The sequence below is a fragment of the Brienomyrus brachyistius genome, unplaced genomic scaffold, assembly GCF_023856365.1.
Source record: "Brienomyrus brachyistius isolate T26 unplaced genomic scaffold, BBRACH_0.4 scaffold46, whole genome shotgun sequence".
In the NCBI taxonomy this organism is placed as follows: Eukaryota; Metazoa; Chordata; class Actinopteri; order Osteoglossiformes; family Mormyridae; genus Brienomyrus; species Brienomyrus brachyistius.
This window is the reverse complement of record NW_026042321.1, coordinates 2742067-2761294: the sequence shown is the minus strand read 5'-3', so window position 1 is coordinate 2761294 and position 19228 is coordinate 2742067. Positions and strand designations below refer to the sequence as shown.

Sequence of the window (19228 nt, the reverse complement as noted above, 5' to 3'; positions counted from 1 at the left end):
AGGCTTTAACTGGGAGATGGCGCTAGTTTGAGTCTCACTTTTTCAGTGGAGTCTGGCCTTCTTTAGCTACTTTCATAGAATACCCCCCTGAACTAGCTCTAATCTTCCTTCAAGAAATAAGCTTAGTTTATTCAGGAATAAGTGGTACAACACACTCTCATAAATATTTTTAAAGGTTTTTATTATAAAACAAAATTCTTGGATCTGATTCTCTTCTTCTCCATTACCAACGCTAGAAAGAAAAGCTTAGTTAGAAGACAAAAATGAAAACAGAATGCATAGTATCTGAATTAGACCATAGAGTACACTACCTGATCACATGGCAAAGATGTAGTTACAGAAGTACAGGAGGGCGGTAGAATTTCATATGACTCTGGTTAAACTTCTGGGCTCAGGAGGATTTTAACAGTTCCAGCAGTGAACCAACAGCGCCACAGTAGCCCTGTAAAAAAATTTAAACCATTATGCACATTATAAACAGTATACATTCATTTTGTGGTGGTCATAGCAAATAAATAACTGCTTTATGAGAAAAATCATAAATAACGTAAATAAAAACTGTGCATCAACCACATCAACAAAATGGCTGATTCTTTAGCAGCTTATAGGAAAAGTTCATAAGCTAGCAGCCATTAACATTCATTACCTATTACAAGACGTCAAGGGAGGCTTGAGGTTAAAATGACTCATACCTCATGCTGAAGAAACAGCGCTTTAACTTGTCCAGCAGACCAGTACTCCATAGAGTATGTCAGCAGCTTCATGGACAGCATGTTGCCTCTCAGGAAGTTGCCCACGAACACCACTCTCTCTATGTTCTTTAAAGAATAAAGAAAGCAGTTAGCAAACAGTTTCAAACAAATTCTCCCGTTTAAAACAAAAATATACTTGTTGCCCCGGTGGTCACTGAACAGCATGAAGGAAAAGCTTTTACTACTATTGGAATTTGGGTTTTAAATCATGGGAGACACTAGAGAGTAACTGCATTCTGATGCTTGTTAGACATAAAAAACTGTAAGAAACTTTTAATATCTTGACAGAATAGAGGGCAACGCTGTTTATTAGGGAAAAGCCAGAATTCTGTCTTTGTTATGGCTATGGATTTGCTCAACATAATGGCAAATTCCTTTAGTAATGTGGTTCGTCCCATTCTGCATCACGTATGTGAATCATATATGAACAGAGCACACAGGCACGGTGTGTGTAAGTCCTGACAAAGGTTTACCTCATTCCGGGCACACATCCTGGTGATGGAACCAATGTTATTGGTGACGGCAACTAATGCTGCTCTGGCCAGATCTTCTTTTAATACTGAATCACGCTGCTCCTTCGAAATCCATCCATCCATCCATCCAATTTCCAAACCTGAAACAAAGATAAATAAAATAATTTATCCATAATAAATAAACCCTATTTTTTTCTTCTCTGACATGTCTTGGTTATTCCTGCAGCATCAGGTATTATACAGATTATTGCTGACACCTCTGGGCAGTGGTGGCTTAATGGTTAGGGAAGTGCACTTGTAATTGAAAGATTGCAGGTTTGAATCCCCGACCAACAAGGCACCACTGAGGTACCCTGAGCAAGGTACCGCCCCCAAGCACTGCTCCCCGGGCACTGAGTTAGCTGCCCCCTGCTATATCACATTGTCACATATGGGTTAAATGAAGAGGACACATCCCGTTGTTGTGCAGTGGTGTGTCAACACTGATCATTAAATTCTAGGTTTAAACATGACTGAGGGTTACTGCATGCCAGCTGCTTTTCAGATTACTCAGCACCCACCACCTCCAGACATCCTTCCTTGCTATTGACTTTTTACAGTATTACATTGTTTAAGCACAATTTTAAGCCTTGATTCAGGACCGGGGATGCAGGTCATTCTAGGCTGACTTAAATATTATATGACTACATCCTACCTGGAGGCCACAGTCCAGCCTGGGAGACCAAACCTCTCATAGTCTCCCCCATAAATGTTCTGCACAAGCTGGTCCACCCGTGTGCTGCCATCTCCAGTGCTTCCTCAAATGTGGAGCAACCCGTTAGCAGACAGCAGAGTCCATGGAACGTTCCTCCACCAAGACTGAAAGCCAGACAGTTTCAAACTGTTAATCAATATTATGAATATTAGCTTTAGAAGATTTGAAAATTATCACCAGAGCCTAGCTCACCTTGTTCCAGTGACACGTCTAAAATTGTCTCTGCCATGGACTGCCAGGATGCTGACCCCAGATCCAATATTAACAAGTAGGAATGGGAAAGGGTTCTCCAGTTGGAAAGGAGGGGTATCAGCCCTGATCAGTCCCTAACAGCCAGCTCTTGCAGCGTTGCTTTCCGTCCGCCTTCCTTGTACTGGCTCTCACACACGATCCGGGTCACGGCACCAGATGTAACCGGTCAGTCCCTGCCCACACTCTGCGTTGTTTTAGGGTGTTATCAGGTGTGTGTGTGGGGTGCAGGAGGAAGGGATATTAAAGACGCCGTTGTCGTTCCCGAATATTCCTGTTGGGAACAATAAGGAAAGGGGTAAACTTCATATGCTCTGGCCCTCTCGCTCTCTCTCTTCCCGCGTGTGCAATACACCAAAGGGCCGCCAGCGCGCCAGAGGAAAAACGCGCAAATTATTCAAACTAAACATAAATCGGAAATGATACAGAAAATAATGCCAATCTAATACAAATGAAAACATACCTGTTGGGAACAATAAGGATAGGGGTAAACTTCATATGCTCTGGCCCTCTCGTTCTCTCTGCAGAAAGTAAAACAATGTATATACTTATGTATAGACATGTTTTCTATCCCGTACTTGATGAATGATAAATCAAATAATTATACAACAACTGATTTATTAACTCGGGGGACCCCGCCACTAGATACTCAACTCCTCCCGCGTGTGCAATACACCAAAAGGAAGAGGAAATGAGGTCGGGACCCTTATAAAGGGGAAAAGACAGAGGGCGGGGCGATGCAGGACAAGTGCATCATGGGAAGGTTTAAAGGATATTGTACCCATCAGGTTAAACAGAAAAAGGAAAACAGAATCTTGTATAATTATGAATTAAAAGTAAAATAATAACCTGTTACATTAGCATATATAACGTCCGTTGGGAATGAATTTTTGCCACTGCTTAGAAATTTTAATCACTTCTTGTTATCTGTTATTTAATTGTAACCTTTCCACAATTTCCCTAAATTGACTGGCAACCACCAATACATTGTGCAGTGTATACACCCATGATTTCCTTATATTTCCTGTCCAGCGTTTAATGTTTCAGTGCAAAATACTCTGTACTCGTGCAAAATATTTGTTCTTTAGCGCCTTAGCATTTAACATTGTCTGAGCGATCTTAAAGTTAACATGGACTTGGTTACAAAGAAAGCAGAATACTCTTCTATAGAACATTTATTTATCAATGTGCGCATCAAAATTCACGTTACGCAATTCGGGCATGGGTGAACCGTTAATTAACGTACTAACATGTTCACCGTTTTAATGTCTTAGATTTAAATTATAAAAACCAACATATAAACACATAACCAACGTGTGCTGTTGTTTTGTATTACAGAAAATATGAAATCTACAGTTTCAGCCTACATCTCTGTGACCTGTGAGCAAAGGGACAACAAGGGAGCGGACTGCAATAATGTGAACATAATACATTGAAGACCTATCACAACCAACAGTTAATCAATAAAAGACCGTGTGAAATTGAATTTAATCGTCTCATGTCGATCAATTTTCATAAAGATAATGTAATAAGTGTAGCGAACTAAAACTCCTATGTCCGCTACAACTTAAGCGGGTCCACTGGTAACCACTGCCACCACCTTTCTTACACCGAAGCCAAGAGTATAAATAGAATATTACTTTATTTCATGTAATAGCTGGGGATCACAATCCTTCCCAGAGGGCAACACCAGACAATAGGGGGCAATACATCACACGTGTTGACTCCACAACATCAGATCACACCACAAAATCCATAATTATAAATACACAAATCTAGTGAGGGAAAAGCACTGCACTCCGTATATCACCCAAATCACCCCCATCAGTCTCCTTCCCCACCCTCAACAACTGTACTACCAACCCCGGCTAAAATCAACACACAACCACACACATTCATATGAAAAGACAGAAACCTTTAAAAGGACGGTTACTTCTCAGGGGAGAGGCAACACAGCCCCCCGTCCTTCCCCCGAAGAAGGAAGAGGCTCTACTCCCAAAGCGCACTTCGCTCCGCGGCTCCTTATCGCCCACACATCGCTAACTTCCCTACACATTCATCCCCCCACCTCACTCTTACCTACTTATCTTCGCCCGCGGCCGATCTAACATCAGCGACAGACACACCACATTTCCCCCAACATTAACCGCGGACAGCCAAGGAATTCCCCTCCCTCCCGAACCACACCGGTCCTTTCTCCACCAAACCAAACCAAACATAGAACAACCCTCAATCTATTCCACCCCCCTTTAAAAAGACATTCCTCCCCCCCAGCTGTAACCCATTAACAATCACAACAGTCCCCGAGTCAATCCATCTTAAAATCTCTTGTCCAAGCCGGAAGTCTTCTATCCCTTCTTGGCCTCTGTTGCTGTGGTTGTGGACTCTCTGCCACTCCAGCCTGGGTTTCCTGCAATGCCACCCTCTGTGGAACCGCTCCTAACTGTTGTGGGGTTATCCTCTCCATCCCCCCTGCTGAAGTCTCCAGCCCCCTTGGCATCTCCTGCAGCCTTGTCCCAGGCATTGTCCCTGTACTCTCCAGCTCCGCTCCACCACCATTGTCTGGACCAGCCCTTGGCTGTAGGAACCACCAGCTAGCAGGGGAGTAGACCTCTCGAGGTTGTTTCGTACCCCCTACTTGCCTCCTCCACTCCTTTTGCCGTACTCCCACTCCTTGGGACCTAGGGATTTCCTCAGAAGAAGGAGACACGCAAGGTTTTAAGCGATTAACATGAATAACAGTTTCCCCTCCCCCATGTACTGGACGTATCCTATACAGTACTTCTGAGATCCGCTCCATTACTCTGAAAGGGCCCTTAAACCTCCTTTGCAACTTAGGGCACAGACCCCTCCTCCTAGCCTTATCTCGCACCCATACCAATTCGTTCTCCGTATACCACTGAGGCTGTGCTCTGAAATCATAACCCTTTTTCTGTTGCGCTGACGCCTTATTCTGATGCCTCCTCACTGCCTCTACTACAGTCTCTAAAGTTTGGGACACACCTGCCACATATTCCGACACAGGTCTAAACTTCTCCCCATGATCAAGATTTAACATTATGTCAATAGGGAGCACCATTTCACGTGCAAACAACACCTTGTACGGGGTATACCCTGTACTAGCATGCACACTACTCCGGTATGCCATCATCACATACGGCAACAACGTATCCCAATTTGACTGGTTCTGATTCACAAATAAAGAAAGCATTGCCAACAAGGTCCGATTGAACCTTTCTACCAATCCGTCGGACTGGGGTGAGTAAGGGGATGTCCGTGTTTTATGAATATCCAACAGCCGGCATACCTCCTGAAAAACCCGAGACTCAAAGTTCCTCCCTTGGTCAGAATGCAGAGTGCGAGGTGTACCATACCTACATACCCACTCCTCTACTAACACTCTTGCCACTGTAATTGCCTCCTGATTTGGCAGGGAAAAAGCCTCTGTCCACTTTGAAAAATAATCTGCAACCACCAGAATATATTTATTCCCCGTCTCCGGGAGGGGTCCCAAAACATCTAGGGCTACCCTCTCATATGGCCTTGCTGACACTGTAGAGACCATTGGTGCCCGGGGGGCCGCCCCTACCTCCTTCCGCGATGCACACTCCATGCATTCCCGACACCAACGCCGCACATCCCCCTGCCACCCTGGCCAGAAAAACCGGTCCCGAACTTTAGCATGAACTTTCTGCACCCCCAAATGGCCGCCAATCTTGGTATTATGCAACCAATACAATACACCAGGTACCACACCTGCAGGCACTACCAACTGTGTTGGCTGACACCCCTCAGCCCCATATGGCCTCACTACATTCCGCACCAATATCCCTTCCCGCACTTCCAACTCATCCCACACTGGCAGATAACGCCGCACACCCTCCTGCTCTGTTGCTGCCACACGACCGTCTAACCCCCTCTGCTTCAAACTTATTACGAGTTTAATGACCCCATCCTCTTGCTGCGCCTCCCCTAACTCAAATGAATCCCCCCACACATTCACCACCCCTGGGGTTATGGTCTGGAGGGCACAAACCCGGGGCTCCACCTCACACCCCCCAAACGCCGGCACCCGCGACATTGCATCTGCATTAGCATGCAGCTTACCTGCTCTATGTACAATTATGTATTGGAAATTAGCCAACTGCTCCATCCACCGGGCCAACTGGCCCTCCACCCCCTGAAAGTTGTGTAGCCACCGCAGCGAGTTGTGATCTGTGCGCAACACAAATTCACGGCCCAGTAGATAGTGTCTAAAATACCTCATAAATGTGACCATGCTCAACAATTCCTTTCTCGTAGTGGCATATTTTCGCTCTGCCTTAGTCAAAGCACGACTGGCATATGCCACCACTCGCTCACCCCCCTCCATCTCTTGTGATAACACCGCTCCTATACCCAGATCACTAGCATCGGTGTCCAACACAAACTTCTTCTCAGGGTCGGGGTACACCAACACTGGAGCGCTTACTAGACATTCCTTCAGCTTCAAAAAAGCTCGATCACACTCAGCATTCCAACTAAACTTCCGGCCCTTCTCAGTTAGCTGGTGGAGAGGGTGTGCCATCTCAGCAAACCCCTGGATAAACCTCCGATAGTATGAGGCTAAACCCACAAAACTACGCACTTCTGTCTGGTTCTTTGGTACTGGCCACTCCCGTACAACCTTAACCTTTGCAGGATCCACCCTAACCCCTTCAGCAGAAATTACATGCCCCAAATACTGTACCCGTTTAGCAAACAGGTTGCACTTAGTGGGCTTCACCTTCAAATTTGCCCCCTCCAATTTACCCAATACCTCATCCAGCCGCTGAAGATGTTCCTCAAAAGACCGGCCAAACACAATGATGTCGTCCAAATAGACCAAACATGTTGACCACTGTAAATCAGCCAGCACGAGATCCATGAGGCGTTGGAAAGTTGACGGTGCATTACACAATCCAAAACTCAAGACGTTAAATTCATATAACCCCTGTCGGGTAATAAAAGCAGTTTTGGGCTTATCCTTTGGATCAATCTCCACCTGCCAATACCCACTAACCAGATCAAGAGTTGAAAACCAAGATGCATTAGCCAGACTATCCAATGCATCATCAATGCATGGCAACGGGTACGCATCCTTGCGAGTAACCTCATTTAATTTATGATAATCCACACAAAAGCGCAACCCCCCATCCTTCTTCCGAACAGGCACAATAGGTGCTGCCCATGGGCTGCATGAAGGCTGAATAACTTCAGCCTCCAGCATCTGTTTCAAACACCTATCTATCTCCCCCTGTAACTGCAGAGGAACCCGCCGAGATGACACTTTTACGGGCCGAGCATCACCTGTATCAATTACATGGGTTGCCAGCTGGGTCCTACCCAAATCATCCTCACCAGTACTAAACACCGCGGCATGTTGATACAACATTTCCTGAGCTGCCTCTGCCTCACCAGCACTAAGACCCTTTCTATCAAGGCCAAGCTGACAAAAGAGCTCAGCCCCAGTCCACTGCTGCCCAGGCCCTTTTTCCTGACCATGAGTTGCTGCCCTGCCCACCTCGATATCAGTCACCAGCGAACCCACTTTCATCCCCCTATAAATGGATGGTGTGTATGAATGTGGGGGATGAATGTGTAGGGAAGTTAGCGATGTGTGGGCGATAAGGAGCCGCGGAGCGAAGTGCGCTTTGGGAGTAGAGCCTCTTCCTTCTTCGGGGGAAGGACGGGGGGCTGTGTTGCCTCTCCCCTGAGAAGTAACCGTCCTTTTAAAGGTTTCTGTCTTTTCGTATGAATGTGTGTGGTTGTGTGTTGATTTTAGCCGGGGTTGGTAGTACAGTTGTTGAGGGTGGGGAAGGAGACTGATGGGGGTGATTTGGGTGATATACGGAGTGCAGTGCTTTTCCCTCACTAGATTTGTGTATTTATAATTATGGATTTTGTGGTGTGATCTGATGTTGTGGAGTCAACACGTGTGATGTATTGCCCCCTATTGTCTGGTGTTGCCCTCTGGGAAGGATTGTGATCCCCGGCTATTACATGAAATAAAGTAATATTCTATTTATACTCTTGGCTTCGGTGTCTGGACCTCCCCAGATAAATTATAAAGAAAGGTGGTGGCAGTGGTTACCAGTGGACCCGCTTAAGTTGTAGCGGACATAGGAGTTTTAGTTCGCTACACTTATTACATTATCTTTATGAAAATTGATCGACATGAGACGATTAAATTCAATTTCACACGGTCTTTTATTGATTAACTGTTGGTTGTGATAGGTCTTCAATGTATTATGTTCACATTATTGCAGTCCGCTCCCTTGTTGTCCCTTTGCTCACAGGTCTGGAAGTGAGCGTCAGCCGGCATGGGAGTTTAGACTAAACAATTTTAATGGAGGGTAGGCGTTCTGAAGGTAAAAACTGTCAGGAAATAGAAACGTTAAATTTTGTAATGAGTTACATTAATCATAACAACAACAACAACAAATTTATTTTTATATAGCGCATTATCACAACATTACATTGTCTCAAAGCGCTTTACAGTATCCTCACCCAAAGCCCCCAGTGAGTAAGCCATAGGCGACAGTGGCAAGGAAAAACTCCCTAGAAGGAAGAAACCTTGAGAGGGACCAGACTCAAAGGGGAAGCCCATCCTCCAGGGGCCGGCAGGGATAGTCAAATAGAGAGAGGAGAGCAAGGAAGATAAGCCAATGCCGAAGCCGAGTCTTCTTCCAATTGCCAGGCAACCAGAGGTAAGGCAGCGGGTCATACACGGAAGAACAGAACGGCGAGCTGGATGCAGGGACGTCACTGGTGGTGGTCGGGTGTGCTGGATATCTTGATAGATTGAGGTCTCCAGGCATCACCCCCAGGAGGAGTAGGGGAAATAAAATGTACAATTAGGCATAGTAGAGGAGGCTATTGGCAGTGCTAAAAGCTAGGTGAGTACAATATGAAGTGCAATCTGCAAGCTCCGGCAGATATGGCTATGGCAGCATCAGTAGGAGGGAGAGGCAAGTGGGAATGCCGGCATGGGGAGTCCCTGAAATGTCAGCACTCCAGTTCCACAAGAGATTGCAAAGCTAGAGTGACAGCACTGACAATCCAGTTCATCCAAAGCCAATGGCACCGATCCCCACCCAGCTCTACACCTCACACTACAGGTCTGACTGGGAGTGAAGAGTTAGCTAGGGCTAGAACTAGTGTCCCTATACGCTAAACTAAACAGGTGTGTTTTTAGTCTGGACTTGAATATTGAGAGTGAACCTGAAACCCGCACATCCGGTGGAAGACCATTCCACAGCAGAGGAGCTTTGTAGGAGAAAGCTCTGCAGCCTGCCGTAGCTCTTTCTACCCTAGGCACTAACAGATATCCCATGGCTTGAGAGCGAAGCAAGCGTGGAGGGTTGTATGTGGTCAGCAGTTCACTAAGGTATTCTGGTGCAAGGCCATTTAGTGCTTTATAAGTTAATAGCAGTATTTTATAGTCAATTCGAGACTTAACTGGCAGCCAATGAAGAGAGGATAAGACCGGTGTAATATGATCAAATTTTTTAGTGTTTGTTAGAACTCTGGCTGCAGCATTCTGTACCATCTGAAGTTTATGCAAGGATCCAGACGGGCAACCCGATAGGAGGGCATTACAGTAATCCAGTCTGGAACTTACGAAGGCATGTATTAGTTTTTCTGCATCATTAAGTGAGAGCATCTTACGAAGCTTGGCTATGTTCCGTAGATGATAAAATGCAGTTCTAGTAATACTTCTTATGTGAGCATCAAAGCATAGATCTGAATCGACAAGAACGCCAAGATTTCTAACTACCATGTTAGGTTGTGTAGGAAGGTTACCAACGTTGAGGTGGTGGAACTTATTTCTAGCAGCCTTGGGACCAATTACCAGAACTTCTGTTTTTTCTGTGTTTAACATAAGGAAATTTTTTGCCATCCAGCACTGGATATCTAATAGACAGTCTTCTAACCGAGATAGCAGTGATATATCATCAGGGTTAACAGATATGTACAACTGTGTATCATCTGCATAACAATGAAACCCAATACCATGATTTCTAACAATGTTACCAAGAGGTAGCATGTATAGGGTAAACAGTAGCGGGCCCAGGACTGATCCCTGTGGGACACCATATTCAACTTTAGTGGCCTTGGATGATTCATTGTTCACATGGGCATACTGATAGCGATCAGACAAATATGAGCGGAACCAAGAGAGCGCTGTCCCTGTAATGCCAACTACACCTTCTAACCGGTCCAAGAGGATATTATGGTCCACAGTATCGAACGCTGCAGTTAAATCTAGCAATACCAACAGAGATACACAGCCACGGTCAGAAGCCACAAGTAGATCATTCATTACTTTGACTAGAGCAGTTTCTGTGCTATGGTTTGGTCTAAAGCCAGACTGATATAATTCATTGGCATTAGTTTTTTGTAGGAAAGAGGACAACTGACGAACTACAACCTTTTCCATGATCTTTGAAATGAAAGGAAGATTTGAGATAGGTCTATAGTTTCCTAAAACACTGGGTTCAAGATTTGGTTTCTTTAGGACGGGTCTGATAACAGCCATTTTAAAAGGTTTTGGAACATATCCAAGCCTAAGAGAAGAGTTTAACACATTTAACACGGTAGTGCCAATCTGTGGTGCAATTTCCTTGAAGAATTTTGTAGGAATTGGGTCTACAAGGCTAGTAGAGGATTTACAGGAGAAAATTAAGCTCAAAAGTTCTGAGTGTGTAATAGGAATGAATGATTCAAAGGTCTCATTATTGGTAGGCATAAGACTAGCAGGAGGCAGGCAGCCGTAAGTAGGTAAAGGTGTGCACTGTATAGTCTGTCTAATTGTAGTTATCTTACCATTAAAAAATGTAAGAAAGTCATCACTCTTAAGAGCTTGTGGGATTTGCAAGTTTAATGAGGAATTCTGTGTTATCCTAGCCACGGATTCAAATAGGAATTTAGGATTGGTTTTGTTCATGTCTATTAATCTGGAGAGATACACAGACCGAGCAGTTACTAGTGCTTGTCTGTATTTAGAGAGGCTCTCTTTCCAGGCAGATTTGAAAACTTCCAGTTTAGTTGAGCGCCATTTTCGCTCTAGCTTGCGTGATGCCTGTTTGAGTTCACGTGTATTATCAGAGTACCAGGGGGCAGGTTTGTTATTGCTATGCTTTATACTCCTAAGTGGAGCCACAAGATCTAGAGTGCTGCGAAGGGATTTTTCCATGTTTGAAGTTGCCTGTTCAAGTTCATTTACACACGATGCTTCAGATGTAAGGCTAAAGGACTGTGGAAGTTGTTTCATAAATGTTGTTGTAGTTAGTGCCTTAATAGAACGTCTGATTCTATACTTTGGAGTGGTGGTCAACAGGAGGCTATACTGGATTTCAAATGTTAACAAGTAATGATCTGAGAGCAGAGGACTCTGTGGCATAATAGACACATGTTCTACCAGGATGCCATGACTAATGATCAAATCAAGGGTATGGTTACAGACATGAGTAGGCCCGACTACATTCTGACATACACCTACAGAGTCAAGAATAGCTGCAAACGCTGTTTTTAAAGGATCATTATCCTTCTCCATATGAATGTTAAAATCACCCACAATAACGGCTTTGTCAGTACTGACCACCAGGTTTGTTAAAAAATCAGCAAATTCCTTAAGAAAATCACTGTACGGCCCAGGCGGTCTATACACAATAACCATGGTGATTTGGGGTGATGAACTAGAAAGAGATGAGCCAGCAAGGCTAAGAACAAGAGTTTCAAATGTGCTGAAACTCACACCACATTTCTCAGACACTCCTAAGTTGGACTGAAAAATTGCAGCAACACCACCACCTTTGCGATTTGGTCGCGGGTTATGCTTATAACTGTATTCCGCTGGAGTAGATTCATTTAGTGCCATGAATTCATCTGGTTTAAGCCAGGTCTCAGTAAGGCACAGGGCACCAAGACTAAAATCAGTAAATAAGTGTTTTTGTCAACATTACATTATAGTATATATGATATTATTGAGGGGAACTATTCCACATCTCAACAATGGAGGGGTCCTGTCCTTCCGCCCCCCCCTCCTCCAAATCTATGAGTGTTCATCACTTAAGAAAAAGAGGACGTTTAAATAACAGCTTTAACTGTATTTTCCAATAAAACTGAACGTTAGGTTGAGATGAAGTTGAGCTAAGGCTGGGTGATACGACCAAAAATGATTTTATCACGATAACAAAAATAAAAATCATATCAGTCGATGGCGATAATTCTCGAAGTGAATGTGAGATTATTTCCAGATTAAAGACTGCTTTTCTCCTGAGTGAAAGTCGAAGAAACCAGATGGTTAATTACCAAGATGAAGTTGGCTTCTTTATTGTCAGAATAGTCAGTGTGACATGCACTTGCCACACAGCATTTCACAAATCTGAGGCAGAAGTTGAACAGGATATTTTAGTCAGCGCTGACTAAACGCACCGCTGGCATACTTCCTAGCTTCTCCAAATTCTCTGTTCATTCTATTACTGTCTAGATTTCTCTTTGCTGGAATTTTCCTGTGGACTCTCCTTTTGGATTTCGCTAGATTACCCTTACTGGACTGGTTGCTTTGGATTTACCTGCTCTCCCGGTGAGTTGCCCTGTTTTAACTGTTATTTTTTGTCTGCCTGTTTGTCATGTTTGATTTTGCTTATTTGTTCAGTAAATGCCCCGTTTGTGTTTTTATGGATGTGTCTGTACTTGTACACTGTTGCCTGTCCTGACAAACGGTAAAGGTGTATCATTATGATACAAGCATGAGATCAGTATTTATCTTGTGTGATTCATTACTTGTTCTTTCACTACTTCACAAAGATTGACTGAATTAGCAGATAGAGTAACAAATACAGTAACTCGATTCATTAATGATGAACGAATGTGATATTGGTATGTAGGCCTACTTAGACTTAGGTTGTATTTAATTAATACATGAGTAATAGCATAATACTACATTTTTTATGCCCCCTCAAGTAAAGTGCTTTGTTCCGTATTGGAGAGGAGGTAATCAGACTACCAGGTAATGATTACTATTTACTAGATCTCTACCAGATAGTCAACGGAAGTAATGGATTGAAACAAAACATTTTGCGTAAGATTGATTATTACCCTTCCTTATACGGTTCAAATAAGGGATTTATTCGACAGCATCGTCCTGAGTGCTGATGTTTGGGGCACAAGGTGAAGTGTAGGCGGGGATTTTGATGGTGATAAGGGTTAATAGGAAACACCTGTGAGGCGGAAGTATGAACAACATAAATTGTCAGCGAAGGAGTAAGGAGCCCCCCTCTCATGCTCGGTGGTGCTTGGAGTCCATGATGCAGCTGCCAGATGTGAAAGCACGTGCGCTGGGGGAAAATTATTGCGTTGTGAGACAAACTGGTGGGGTGCGCCGAGTTGGTAAACTAACGACGCTGGTCCACGATTGGTGGCAGCGGTGTGGATTCCAGGCGCCACAGAAGAGGTTTGTGGTTCCTTCTAGGAGTTGGATTATTGTTTGTGTTGTGGGTTTTGTTTTCGGGGGATTGTGCTGTCTTCCCCCGACTAGTTAATTTAAAATTGTTTGATATGAATTGATTTTTTTTTCTTGTGTGTTTGTGTCATTTAGGAGGAATCGCATGTGATTTTGGTGTTCATGGCCCTTGTGTTGATGTGAGCTGCCCAGGCATTTTTATTGTTCACGTGTGAACTCTAGCCGGGTGTTTTAGCTGAGTGTGAAATGTTTTCCCAAGTGTTTTAGCAGTCATAGGAGCTCCCTCAAATCTGCACTTGGCATCTGTGATTATTAAGAATAATAGATTTCAATGTTACTAGAAGGGGAAATAATCTGAACATCAACTCTAAAGTGAGTGGGATCATTTTATCCTCAGTCGTGCTTCTTCGGGGTTCTGTGCTTCCTAAGGTGGTGTAAAGCCTAAAGCTCCCTAATCACAGACTCCCACTCAGCTGTTTGACCTTTTTAGGTTTTGTCGCATCCTTAAAGTGTCCTTCAGCCTATATCTGAAGTGGACTGTACTTCTATTCATCGTACAGCAGCTTTCAAATCAGTTAGCGGTGTCAGTTTGTAACCTATGTTAATAAATATACACTGAAAGAAAAGCTCTGTGAATTTACTTGATTATAATATGTACATCGATTCCACTTGAACAAAATATGGAATTCTAACAATTTTTATCCTTTGCTTTACCTACTGCTTGCAGGTCAAGCTAAAATGTTTCTTTCACATCAGTACTGCTTAATAAATTAACTTTGATCCAGCATGATGTTTAGAATTATTGCAATATAAATTTAGTGTGTAACGGTGAAGTAATTCCATCACGTCCACAATAGCCGATTAATAACTGTAAATCTAACTTTTTTTAATGCAAACGTTTCCAAACTTATTGTGTACCTTTAAAGTAAATCCATCATGCCCTTCATACCCAGTAGAATATGGTGAAACTAACTTGATTTTAAAGGCTAACATTAAGCAAATGTATTGTATGCATTTAAAGTATACTTATGTCCTACTTACCCTGCGATGGGCTGGCCCCCATCCTGGGTTGTTCCCTGCCTCGTGCCCATTGCTTCCAGGATAGGCTCCGGACCCCCCGCGACCCAGTAGGATAAGCGGTTTGGATAATGGATTGATGGATGGATGTCCTACTTACCCACTAAAATACAGTAAAACTAATCTCTTTTCAAGGTTAACATGCATTGCACACATTGTTACAGCAAGATTGCAGAGGAGAGCCAAATTAGTAAAAAATAGTAATATGAAAGATTTGCATTGACAAAATACAAGACAATTCTGTCGCAATATTCTTACTATGCTGACGCTCCTCTACTTACGAACCTTTAACTTCCAATTTCAGACATACCTACGAAGAGGACTGTAAATCCAAATCTTGTTCGTTGGGCACACGATTCCTCCCTGCAACAAAAATATATAAAAAAAGACAAACAGTTAAAAGAAGGTATATTCAGCGCAAAAAAATTATCAGTGACTGCTTCACCTACTGTAAGGGGGAAAACACATTGACCCCTACATCATACACACAATACGGTTACCTGTAAGCTATTTGACAGACACATCCAAAGCCACATTAATCACATTTTAATCTTTTAAAGATAAAGTTGGTTATATGGTAAATCAATAAAAATAATCAGACCTTTTCTTGGGAAAAACTACCTAAATGATATAAAGCAACAGTACCACAGTCAGCACAGATGTAGTGTAATTTTTATGAGAAAAATGCGCTCATTTTGGACATGGAAGATATAAAACTGGTTTCTGTCCGCTTTTGCTTTGTGAAGTGTCAGTGCTGCATATAAGACTGTTACGACCATCAATTTATTTCATCCATCATTTACATTCAAATTCAATTATGTTAAGGACATAAATAAATGCCGCTTTCAGAAAAGCTGTGAATGATTTGAATTGTTTAGAGAATCCTGGACCTATCGGAACTTGAACTGGTCAGTTATAGTAAACTAATTTAAACCGTTACGGCAACTGGTAACATTAATTTGGTAGCTGTGTGCAATAGGACAATACATCCATCCACCCATTTTCCAAACCGCTTATCCTACTGGGTCGCGGGGGGTCCGGAGCGTATCCCTGAAGCAATGGGCACGAGGCAGGGAACAACCCAGAATGGGGGGCCAGCCCATTCCAGAGCACGCTCACACACCATTCACTCACACATGCCTACGTATGGGCAATTTAGCAACTCCAGTTAGCCCCAGCATGTTTTTGGAATGTGGGGGGAAGCCAGATTACCCGGAGGAAACCCCACGACGACATGGGGAGGACATGCAAACTCCACACACATGTAACCCAGGCGGACACTTGAATCTGGGTCAGCCACCGGAGGTTTTTGCCCACCTCCTCCACGAGGTGCGCGTCCTCCTCGAGGGATATACCCTCTAGGATGTCCCAGCTCTGGCTCACCAGGTCCCACGCCGGGGGATCTTCTCGGATGCCGGGCTGGGCAATCCAATATAGCACCTGGTCAACAAGACTGAGGTACTTCTCCTTGGTCACGGTAGGTGCTCTCTTCGCTTTTGGGTCCGTCATTCTATCAGAGTTGCACAGGTTTCGGTGGGCAAGCAGGCGGGCAGGAGGCAGGGAAGGACGAGGCAGGGAGGCAAAAGTCAGAAAAACGGGGATTTATTGCTGGGAAGACGGCTATGGGCAGGGCAGGACGGAACAACAGCACTCATATCGAATAACATTGACTAACAGCAGGCTAACATCAATGACGGACAAAAAGCAGGGCAAGACGTGGACTGAAATAGACAAGACATGGCAAAACAACAGAGTACAGCTGGGTACAATTAGGGAAGCACACATGGATAATCAGGGGGACGTGGCACAGACGAGGATCGTACAAGCCGGGCATTACAATTTAAAAAAAAAATAAAAAATTATTTGGTCATGTTCTTAGGATAATTGTTCTGCTGGAAGATCCAGTGACGGCCCAGTTTCCTGGTGCAGGCAGCAAAATTTTGATTTCAAATATCCTGGCATTTCATAGAACCCATAATGCCATGTACCATAACAAGGTTTCCAGGGTTTTTGAAGGAAAAACAGCCTCACAATATCACAGAACCTCCACCAAATTTTAGTAGGGATAAGGTTCTTTTTACTACATCCATCCTTCTTTTTACACCAAACCCACCTTGAATGTTTGTTACCAAAAAGCTTCATTTTTGTTTCATTAGACCATTGAATTTTGGTTCCAGTCAAAGTTGTAATAGTCTTTCACAAACTCCAGGTGTTTGCGTTTGTGGTTGACTTTTTTTTTTTCTAGCATACAATCCAAATAATACGTTAGAATAAATGTGGTGTCTGATGGTTTTTTTGGAGACCCCGAGATTTTACTTTGTCTTGTAATTCAGCACCAGTGATCCTTGGGGAATTTTTGCCTCTCTTACAATCTTCCTTACTGTTTGTGGAGGAAAAATAAACCTCTTCCAGGCAGGTTTGTAACAGTTTCAATTGTTGTCCATGTTTTTATTTCCCTAACAGTAGAAATGGGCATTTTCAGGCGTGTAGCAATTTTTCATACCCATTCCCTGACTTATGAAGGTCAACACACTTCTCCCTCATTAGTTTCATATGTTCTCTTTTCTTTGCCATGTTGAAGGATGACTAAAGGAATTTGTGATCTATGTCACCCATGTTTGTACCCCAGTTAATCAGGAAGTCATGGATGACAGCTTGAAGGTTCCTTTTTACTTCAACCAACCCAAAGATGTACAATTTACAGGGGAAACATGCTTCAGTTACATTGTGTTCACTAAAATTCCCAGGGGTGCCAATATATTGTGGAACATGAATTTTTGTTAAAAATAATTATTTCTTGATGAAGAATTTGTTTTTCTTTGAATAAATTTGTTTCAAAGAAAGGTTGAATGTATCTCTTTTTTTCGGTGTGAGATGAAGCTACTTCACTGAAAGATCGATTTTTTTGTAACCCTTTTTACAAGTTTTTACAAGGAGTGCCAATAATTGTGGAGGGAGCTGTAGGTGGAGGAACAGGTGGAGTAGGCGAGGAAGGAGGCAGGAGGGGCACCGGGAGAGGCGAGGAGGGAGTCGAAGGGGACCACGGCGCAGATGAGGAGGGAGGAGCAGCCGCAGCAGACGACTACACAGCCACAGCTGGAAAAGGCGTAGCCGACCGCCCCCCAAGGGGCAGGGATCCCCTGTAGGGGTCCATTAGGGCCATCAGGTAAATGAAAGAACTCCAAAAGAAGACGTCTCCATTGACGGAGGCGGAATACAGTAAGCGAGGCTGTATACTGGATGCAACAGCCAGACATCCAGGAGGACCCCGCAGCTCGTGCCTTGGCTATGCATATGTGGGACGTCCTGCGAGAGATTTCCCCGTTAAAAAGAGGTGAAGCTAAATTTATGGTAGGTCTGGAGTCAGGCAACAGAGATAAACAGGCAGCAGATCGGCCTAGACTGCAGTATGTCCATAGACCCGCTGGCTGATCAGCCCGATGTGTCCCCGAGCATAAGCTGTAAGAAGAAGCGGAGAAACCGGAGGCCCCCAGAAAAGTCGACAATAGTTCTGGGAGCCATCTCTCTCTCCCTGCCATTACTCCCCCCGCGGATAATCAGTAGGAACCCCTCCCGATCCTGAGCCCAGCGGCGTTCGCTCCCGACGTCACCACTACCGGGTTGACGCACAAGCGTGTGTCTGATGCAGCCGTTATGCGGCCAACATTGGCAGCTCACTCCTTCCGGGAATCGTGCCTGGCTCTTAAAGAGGCCAGGGCAATTTGGGATGCCATCCCGCAAGTCCCACGGTCCCTGCTCTTGAGGCGGAAACCCTGACGGCTACACCTGATGTTTCCGACCCACTGGCACCTGATGTTCCCGACCCGCCTATTCTTGTGCTGTCTAACCAGCCTGTTCTGTCCATCGAGCCTGACCTGCCTGTGCTGCCCAAGCCTGAACTGGTCTCAAAGGTCCTTAAAGGGGCTATGTCTGCTACTGCTGCTCCGCCCAATGTCCCAGCCCAGGCTACGTCCACACCTGGTGTCCTGGTTCCGCCTGTCCTGTTTCCAGTCCCAACTCTGCGCCACCAGTCCCTGCCCCTGTGGAGGTCCTAGACTGTCAGAACACCGCTCCTTTCCCCTTTGGGGGAGGAGGAGCTTGAATGGGATCCCTCAGAGATTTCACTGGTTGCCCCAGTGGACCCCTACAGGGGACTGACTCCCCCACCATCGCCTCAGCGCGGTGGATCCTGGCCAGGTCCTCGCCTTTTAGTGTCCCAAAAGAGAAGAGGACACATACGTAGGGACCGGGCCGCACCCGCCCTGCCCCCTGGCTCACCCTCGGTGTCCCTGGCTGTGGCTCGGGGGGCGTCTGTGGGTCCTCTGGCTTGGCTCGTCATTCGCCTGCGGATCCCCTTACTACATCGGTCGGCTACACCTTTTCCAGCTGTGGCTGCACAGTTACCTGCTGCGGTTGCTCTTCCCTCCTCACCTGC

General features: G+C 44.6%; 1 pseudogene; it reads right to left on the bottom strand.

Moving 5' to 3' along the window:
- Nucleotides 1–175: 175 nt before the first annotated feature.
- On the bottom strand, nucleotides 176–16302 carry LOC125723225 (pantothenate kinase 2, mitochondrial-like; annotated as a pseudogene).
- Nucleotides 16303–19228: the final 2926 nt, after the last annotated feature.